General features: G+C 41.6%; 2 non-coding genes across 2 annotated transcripts; both read left to right on the top strand.

Moving 5' to 3' along the window:
* Window positions 1–3,193: 3,193 nt before the first annotated feature.
* TRNAV-CAC lies at window positions 3,194–3,266 on the top strand. The gene has a single exon. It is a non-coding gene; the product is annotated as a tRNA-Val (tRNA).
* A 4,671-nt stretch (window positions 3,267–7,937) lies between these two features.
* On the top strand, window positions 7,938–8,019 carry TRNAS-CGA. The gene has a single exon. It is a non-coding gene; the product is annotated as a tRNA-Ser (tRNA).
* The last annotated feature ends 767 nt before the right edge of the window (window positions 8,020–8,786 follow it).

Here is an 8,786-nt window from a genome sequence, read left to right as displayed (position 1 = left end):
ACACTCTTGCAACTTCCTACAACTTAACAAAAAATGGAACTCAGTGCTTTATATTTTAAAAATATTTCCAGATTTGTGTGCCAAAACTGCTGTGTCATTCCTCGAAACTATTTCCTTTAGAACATATATATAACAGACTAGTTAGCCTCTCTCAGTAAGGAAATTAACCATTCAAGGGCCTAATGTTGCCAAGTGCTTTGCATATTGTTTCAGGTTATCCTTATATCACATATCATTTATTCAACTGATATTTTAAAATAGCCAGCTTTGTTCTTATACTCAATTAGAAGTGAGATGTAATACCCACATGACACCATGAAAACTTCCAGAAGGAAAATGGCTGACCACATGAAGGTGTGTTGCCAGATTTTACTTAGACTTCCAAGTGAGACTGCTGGGCATTTACATGGCAAAAGAATGTCACATGAAATTTGGATACATTTCAGAAAGTTACCTCTAATATTGTCCCCTGATTTGACAAATGTTTATTAAGAATCTACCATGATCAAGTCTAGTTTTCATTACCAACATGATGGTCCCTAAAGGAGTCTTTTGGGACTAGAAAAGAGAACAACAGTCTCAAAGGCCCCTTGCTGAATCATCTAACTTCGGAGAAAAGAAAGCATAACTTTAGTTCCATCCTGATGCTCCAGGCCAGCTGCATCTATCTGGGACTTATCACCCCCTGTCCGGAAACCTACCACCCCCTACACCCACCCAGAAGACTTATCACCCCCTGCCCAACTACAAGTGTCATCTCAACAAAAGAATACTCAAAATATCCCACTTGATTGACATTTCTCTTATCACTTCCACAAACCTCCCTATAAGTATGAAGCCTCCCTGATCCCTTTCGGCGCTCAGCCTGGGCGTTAGGCCGACTGTCGCCCCTCCTTGCCTGAATAAAGGTAACCTACTTCTGTTGAGGTCGTCTTTCCTTTTCTGCCTCGCCGGAACTATGCCTTACAGTCCCAAAGCCACACATACACATGGTCCTTCCCACACCCTTCCAGAGCTTAAAATCCAATACCACCATGACTTCTGACTAACTGTCAAACAATGGAGATGGTTTTCTCCACGTAGGCACTATTTTCATTTTACCTTTAAAAAGACCTTCTTCATTCTTTTGTGTCTGATACTGGTGTATTTTCTGCACAAATAATCAGGACAGATGAGCAACATTATCCAGTGAAAGCACTTGTACTATGTGCCATGGAAAACTTCTGTATATGGGTACATAGCTTCCATTATCTTGGCATATCTACTTAAACATAATATCTGTCTGGAATCCTTATCTCTTGCTTTTTGCAATTTTGGGGAATAACATCACCAAAAATTCTTAGAAGTTAAATAGTGAAGGCAATTCTGAACCTTGTTGTCACCTAGAAAATTAGAATTTTAAGGTCAGGAGATGACAGTGTGCTATTTTGTATAGAAATGCTGAGGTGGAAAACTTCATTTATACCAAAGACTGCATGAAAAATCACTCCCATTGGGGCCTCAAAAGAGTAACTTAAATTCTGTCTTGGAAACTGTAGCATGCAGAATTCTCATTCCACAACACCAGCAAATTATGGAGACCAGTGGAATCTGAATTCAAGCATCAGAGCTTTAAAAAACAAACAACAACAACAAAACTAATATCCTTCAGTTCAGTTCAGCCGCTCAGTTGTGTCGGCTCTTTGCAACCCCACGGACTGAAGCACAGCAGGCTTCCCTGTCCATCACCGACTCCTGGAGCTTACTCAAACTCATGTGCATTGAGTCAGAGATGCCACCCAACCATCTCATCCTCTGTCATCCCCTTCTCCTCCTGCCTTCAATCTTGCCCAGCATCAGGATCTTTTCCAATGAGTCAGTTCTTCACATCAGGTGGCTGAAGTATTGGAGTTTCAGCTTCAGCATCAGTTCTTCCAATAAATATTCAGGATGGATTTCCTTTAGGAATGACTGGTTGGATCTCCTTGCAGTCCAAGGGACTCGCAAAATTCTTCTCCAACACCACAGTTAAAAAGCATAAATTCTTCCACACCCAGCTTTCTTTATAGTTCAACTCTCACATCCATTCATGACTACTAGAAAAACCATAGCTTGGACTCGATGGACCTTTGTTGGCAAAGTAATGTCTCTGCTTTTTAATATGCTGTCTTAATAAGCTTTTCTTCCAAGGAGCAAGAATCTTGGATTTCATGGCTGCAGTCACCAAACCATCTGCAGTGATTTTGGGGCCCAAAAAAATAAAGTCTGTCACTGTTTCCACTGTTTTCCCATCTATTTGCCATGAAGTGATGGGACCAGATGCCACGATCTTCATATTTTGAATGTTGAGTTTTGAGCCAACTTTTTCACTCTCCTCTTTCACTTTCATCAGGAGGCTTTTTGGTTCTTCTTCACTTTCTGCCATAAGGGTGGTGTCATCTGCATATCTGAGGTTATTGATAGTTCTCCTGGCAATCTTGATTTCAACTTGTGCTTCATCCAGCCCGGCATTTCAAATTATGTACTCTGCATATAAGCTAAATAAGCAGGGTGACAATATGCAGCCTTGACGTATTCCTTTCCCAATTTGGAACCAGTCTGTTGTTCCATGCCAGTTCTAACTGTTGCCTCCTGACCTGCATACAGATTTCTCAAAAGGCAGGTCAGCTGGTCTGGTATTTCCATCTCTTGAAGAATTTTCTACAGTTTGTTGTGGTCCACAAAGTCAAAGGCTTTGGCGTAGTCCGTAAAGCAGAAGTAGATGTTTTTCTGGAACTCTCTTGCTTTTTCGATGATCCAGTGGATGTTGGCAATTTGATCTCTGGTTCCTCTGCCTTTTCTAAAACCAGCTTGAACATCTGGAAGTTCTCTATTCATGTACTGTTGAAGCCTGGCTTGGAGAATTTTGAGCATTACTTTGCTAGAGTGTGAGATGAGTGCAATTGTGCGGTAGTTTGAACGGATATCCTCAATACACAAAAAAAGAAGGAAAAGGATCTGCAGGATGTTGCCTTAGCTTTCCACTCCTGGAATTTATTTAAGAACTGGGGATATGAGAGGAGTTGGGTTTTGTTTGTTTGTTTGTTTTCATAAACAGAGGGAAAAGGAGAGAAATGCCCTGCAACCGTAAACATCACTTCACAGGCATAAACAAACGTGGGCTCTACAGGCAGCCAACTCAGTTATGTAAGGGCTGGAGAAGCAACTATTGGCCGTTTCCGTAGTGTAGTGGTTATCACGTTCGCCTCACACGCGAAAGGTCCCCGGTTCGAAACCGGGCGGAAACACACTTTTTACTAAACTGTTAGACGTCGCTACTTGATTTAAGAGATTTCAATTTCCCTATGTGTAAAAAATAACACAGCCCGCAAGTCTTCGCACTTGCTGTTTGATTGAAAGAAATTATCCTGAGAGTCCCGCGGTGATGCCTGCTTTCGCTCTGCACTCGCTGCAGCGTTCCCCCTCCTCTCTTCGGCTGGACTCCCACCCGGCCTGCGAGCTCGCGTCCCCGAGACAAAATCAGAGCGCGGAAATGAGCCCGCGCCACGGCGACAGTTGCTCTCTTTGGAGCTGGGATTTCTACGAAAAGAGGCTTCACCAGGAACTGACTCTGAAGGCACCTTGATCTTGCACCTGATCTGTAGCAGCAAAGTTTCCCAACTTAAACCAGTTCTGACGGAAGAGAAATCCGGTTTCCCTTGACAAAGACCATTGGCACGCTGCCAAATGTTTATATTGTTATTCTTCCTCCTAGTCTTTCCTAAAGGGATCTGTGCTCGTGTACCAAAGCGATTGTGCATTAGAGAAGGGGAAATAGACTTTTCCGGAGTTACTAGACATTGGCTCTGAACTGGCATCAACTGCTAGAGATACAAGATACCACTGCTGTCCATCAGGCAAAGTACATATTCATGAAGATCAGACAACCTATGAAGGGTTGTTGTTGTTGTTGTTGTTGTTTTTGCCTTCGATCCATTTCACTGAGGGCGTAGTGGGTCTCCAAGTCCACCCTGTGATTACTTTCCCAATTCCAGACAGAATCTCTATGTCATTTCCATGACTGATGGAGTGAAGGCTATTATGGCATAAAAGGCCAAAAGACGCCACCAGAATTTTCTCTATGAAAATAATTAAACCAAACTCAAAACTGATATTCCTGGAGGGATAGCTGAGGTTAGTGCCAACATCAAGAACTTGAAAGGTACAGGGTCGCAGATTCACCAAATTTCTATTCAATTACTCAAGCATAGAAGGCAAATCTGTTATAGAGAATGACAGTTATTGTAAATCTGGTTAAGTGATTATGTCAGTTGCATCTGCTAGCCCAGATGTCCTTTCACTAGGGGAGAGAATGTACGCATACCCTGGCACCTGGTATGCAGCTACTAACATGTCTAGTGCCATTTTCTCTATATTCAATCAGAAAGACCATCAGAAGCAACTGAGCTTTCGGCTGGCTGAGTTTACTGTACAGCTTACCTACCCTACCTCAGGGGTATATCAACTCTTCAATCATATGTTATAAATTAGTCTACAGAGACCGTCACCACCTTACCATGTGTTCTAAAGTTGATAGCTGGTTGTTGTTGTTTTACATGAATATTTTAGGCAAATTTATGTTGTGCAAACTGATCATGAGTGAATGGGTTTACCTTTCCAGAACTGGCTCAGTCTTGTGAGCCTCACTTGTGTCTTTCTCCCAGTTTTAGTCCATGTGGATTATGTAACAAAAATACCATAGACCAAGTGGCTTAAAAGACAAGCATTTATTTCTCACAGTTATGGAGGCCAGTGTTGATTCTCACTCTGGTGAAACTTTGCTTCCTGGCTGCCTCTCTCACAGACAGCTGTCTTCTCACTATATCCTCAGATGCAAGAAAGGTTGAAGAAGTTCTCTACCATCTCTTTTGCTGCTGCTGCTAAGTCGCTTCAGTCGTGTCCAACCCTGTGCGACCCCATAGACGACAGTCCACCAGGCTCCCCTGTCCCTGGGATTCTCCAGGCCAAGAATACTGGAGTGGGTTGCCATTTCCTTCTCCAACCATCTCTTTTAGAAGGACCTAATTCTGCTCATGAATGACTTAAGGACCTAAAGCACCTGCCTCCAAAAACCATCACATTGAGGATTAGGTTTCAACATATCAGGGGCAGTGGGGGGAAGCACATTCAGTCTACAGCAATCCCCAAAACATCCTTTTCTACCCTCAACTATGTTTAGTTAAGGATAATATTGACCATCTGTGTGGGGAGGCCAGTGGCCAATAGGTGATGCTGAAACCAGTTGTTAAGACATTTTGAATGAAAATTATCCTGAACTGATTTTTCACATCTGGAAATGCTGCCCCATCATACAAGCCTGTCAGTTGAGTCTGAGTCTTCAGAGCCATCAAAGGAGTCATTTTCTAAGATTTTTTACCTCCCACTTCTTCCTGAAATTGAGAAAGTTGAATGAGAAAGAAGATTGGACATATTTTAAAATCAAAGAAGCTTTAAAACATGATAATAAGTTACCAGCATTTTCTCCATCAACTTTTTTTTTTCCCACTGGATAGTACCCATCCACAGTCATTTGGCCTTTTACAGCTCAAACCCACAGGTGTCCATCCAGGAGGAAAGAAAAAGAACATCTCCTAGGGGAATGTTGATGTATAGAAGAGTGTGGAAGCCTCACAGTGGCACAGAGTCTGAGAAACCATTTAGAACTCTGATGAAAGTTAAACTCCCAAGGAGGAGACAGGGAGGAAGGGATGAACAGTGACTGCTTTTGTTGTTGTTCAGTCGCTCAGTCACGTCCGGCTTTTTACGACCCCATGGACTGCCACATGCCAGGCTTCCCTGTCCTTCCCCATCTCCCAGAGTTTGCTCAAACTCGTGTCCATTGAATTGGTGATGCCATGCAACCATCTCATCCTCTGAATGTTGGAACCCACCAAAAAAAGTTACTCCACATCCAAGGGCAAAGGAGAAGCCGCAGCAAGATGGTAGGGGGGCACAGTCTTGTTTTGTTTAAAGTTTGATTTGTTTAAAATCAAACCTCATACCCGCCAGTGACGCACAAGCCAAACCTTGTGTGCCCCAGGACCCAGGGAAGGGAGCAGTGACCCCCGACAAGAGACAGCCAGACCTGTCTGTGTGACTGCTTTGGGATGGGGTTATTTTAAACAGCTTCCTTTTCCTGTTCTCCCTCCCTCTTTGGGTCTCCCAAATTCGTTAGTAGAGTAGGAGTACTAGGAAGAAGATCAAAATCTAGGTGAGGAAAAAAAACACAAACACATTTCTAAAGAACTTCCTAACTTGTGAGTGGATTTTACATCTTCATCCCAAGGTTATTCAATTCTCCAAAGTGCTCTGTTGGAAGTTCTATGAAACCACCAGAACTGTGAACTGGCTAAGTGGCTAAACTGGGGACAGGAAACTGGAAAGGATTTCTCATGAAAACAACTGCTGGGAAACTGTCCACTGTAAACAGAACTACACTCTGGCCAAGACAGATAATAAAAAGAAAGATATGCTACTTTCTCTGCAAAAACAAAGCAGAAAAACAAAACAAAGATGACTGTTAAAAATTGTATTCCTAGACCCAAAGGAGGAAGTTTTAGCTATTTAAATTCTGCGATTTTGGACAAAATAGTCCACCGAGATTACACTGTAGAGAGAACATCCTAGAACAAATCAAGGACCTTGAAGTCAGGGTGAGTCTGAACTACTGAGCTTGTCCTAGTTGCTCACAAACAGAAGATTCAATTCAGTGTCTGAAGAATATTCCAGAACCATCTGATCTTGGATCAGGTGATTCTTCCAGAGACTCCCATGTCTCCTGTGGCCTGTGTGTCCAGGTCTAAGCTTGGACAGCATTCCAAAACCTTTTTGCCTTTCTGCCTCAGGCTTCCTTAGTGATTTCAAATCTCATCTGTGTGATTTGCTTCTTCTGAGGCTCCAAGGGAGGCCTCCTTCAGAGTGCTGACTATTGCTGAGTTCCAGAAAGGAAGCTCTATTCATCATTCCAGAGGAGAATTCTGGTTAGAAAATTTTTTCTCCCCTACTTCTTCATTTATAATGTTTTCTTGAACTTTTATTTGATTTTTTAATAGATAACATCTAAAGTCTAAAGGGACATGTAGTAAATTTCTCCCTCCTGCTTTCAAAGAGTTCCACCTCCTTAGTCTCCAGCCCCTCAACTGGGAACTGTTGCCAAGAGTTTACTGATTATCCTTAAGAGGTTCTTTTTTTTTTGTAAAATGTGTATTTAACCTAACATCAATATATCTCCAATAGTAGAATTCTATAGAGATTGCTCTGAACCTTTCTTTTATTTTATAATATATGTATGTATATAGTAGTCTTTATCAGTCTGTCTTAAATATGCATTGCATTCCACTGTGTTGTTGTGCCGTTATTTATCTAGTTAAATAATTCTGACTAATTAGGTTTTTTTTCCAATCCTACTATTTCAATGAATGCTTCAGAGTGTAAGTTTGAACACAGTATAACTCTCATGTGTTCAAGTCTACCTCTTACATTTGTGGAAATGCTATATCAAAGAGTATATGCATTTGAAATATTGGTAGATCCTGCCCAATTGTCCTTGCAGCCTCAAAGCATAGTGTATTTGTTTGTGGAATACAGAAATGAAGAGGATCATAGGCACCCTTAATACGGCTTACTTCATTTCATGCCAAGTATGAAGCAAAACCAGGCAATCTATGAAAACTGTAGAAAATTTTATAAAATCAAGGATTCTTGTGATGCTGGAATATTGACTTCTCTCAGAGGTGAGACTTCGAAGCGTGGAGCCTGGCAGGATGGGGACAAGTTGGATGACGCTGAGCAGACCGATCTGATGAATACTTAAAGTAAACATACCAAATAAGCAAGAGCAGCCAAAATTGGTAGGCAGGATTGTAAATTAGGGCCCTAACGATGTGTATTTTAATGTCCAAATAAACGACAGAGGCAGAGCTGTGATGGCCGAGTGGTTAAGGCGTTGGACTCGAAATCCAATGGGGTCTCCCCGCGCAGGTTCAAATCCTGCTCACAGCGTTCTGCTCAAGTTGCGAGGCGATTTGTTTCTCGCTGCGAGTCTCTGCTTCAAGTTTTGTTTTTAAAAACCTGTAATAAAATTCCACGCTCTGATAACAGAAATGCAGGTAGCTTCCTTAAAGAGTTCTCTGGTATTTAAAAGCAACCAGACAACCATGGAACGGACTGGCAGGAACTTTAAAGATCTAAGATCATAAATATATCCGTATGGTGTGTGTATGTGTGCGTGCGCTCTTTAAAACTATAGAAATGAGGAAGCTGAGGCAAAGAGAAGATACACAGCTTGGGCCAAGGCAATAATCTAACGAAGGAAGAGTACGGATAAAAGTTGTGGGCACCGTGACTGCACTCAGACCCAAACCATTGCAGTTCTCTCTCAAAGGACTGCCCTCGCTTCTGTATTTCCACTTCTGCATTTCCACGTGCCTGTTTCGCCTACTTTGAGCCCTTAAACATTGCTAGCCAATTTATGTAATGATGACTGGTATCTTTTAATTTTATAACTATATTAACTTTGAATGTCCAAGTTCCTATGTGAACTTAGTTCTTAAAGAGTTTACCTTTATTGAATTATGACCTTCATTTCACCTAATTTGAGAAGGTGGGTATTTCAGAATGTCTTCTCTGATGCAGTGTCTGAAATTATTTCCTCTGGAAAGAGTTTTGGTTATTTGGAGAGTGAGATTGAAAACATATGATTAATACCTCAAGAATGTGTTTTATTCCACTTTCACTATATCAAAATTTAAAATTCAAAGGGTCATTAA

Source organism: Cervus canadensis, chromosome 28, assembly GCF_019320065.1.
Source record: "Cervus canadensis isolate Bull #8, Minnesota chromosome 28, ASM1932006v1, whole genome shotgun sequence".
NCBI lineage: Eukaryota > Metazoa > Chordata > Mammalia > Artiodactyla > Cervidae > Cervus > Cervus canadensis.
Note: the sequence above shows the minus strand (reverse complement) of the source record. Positions and strands in the feature narration are given on the sequence as shown.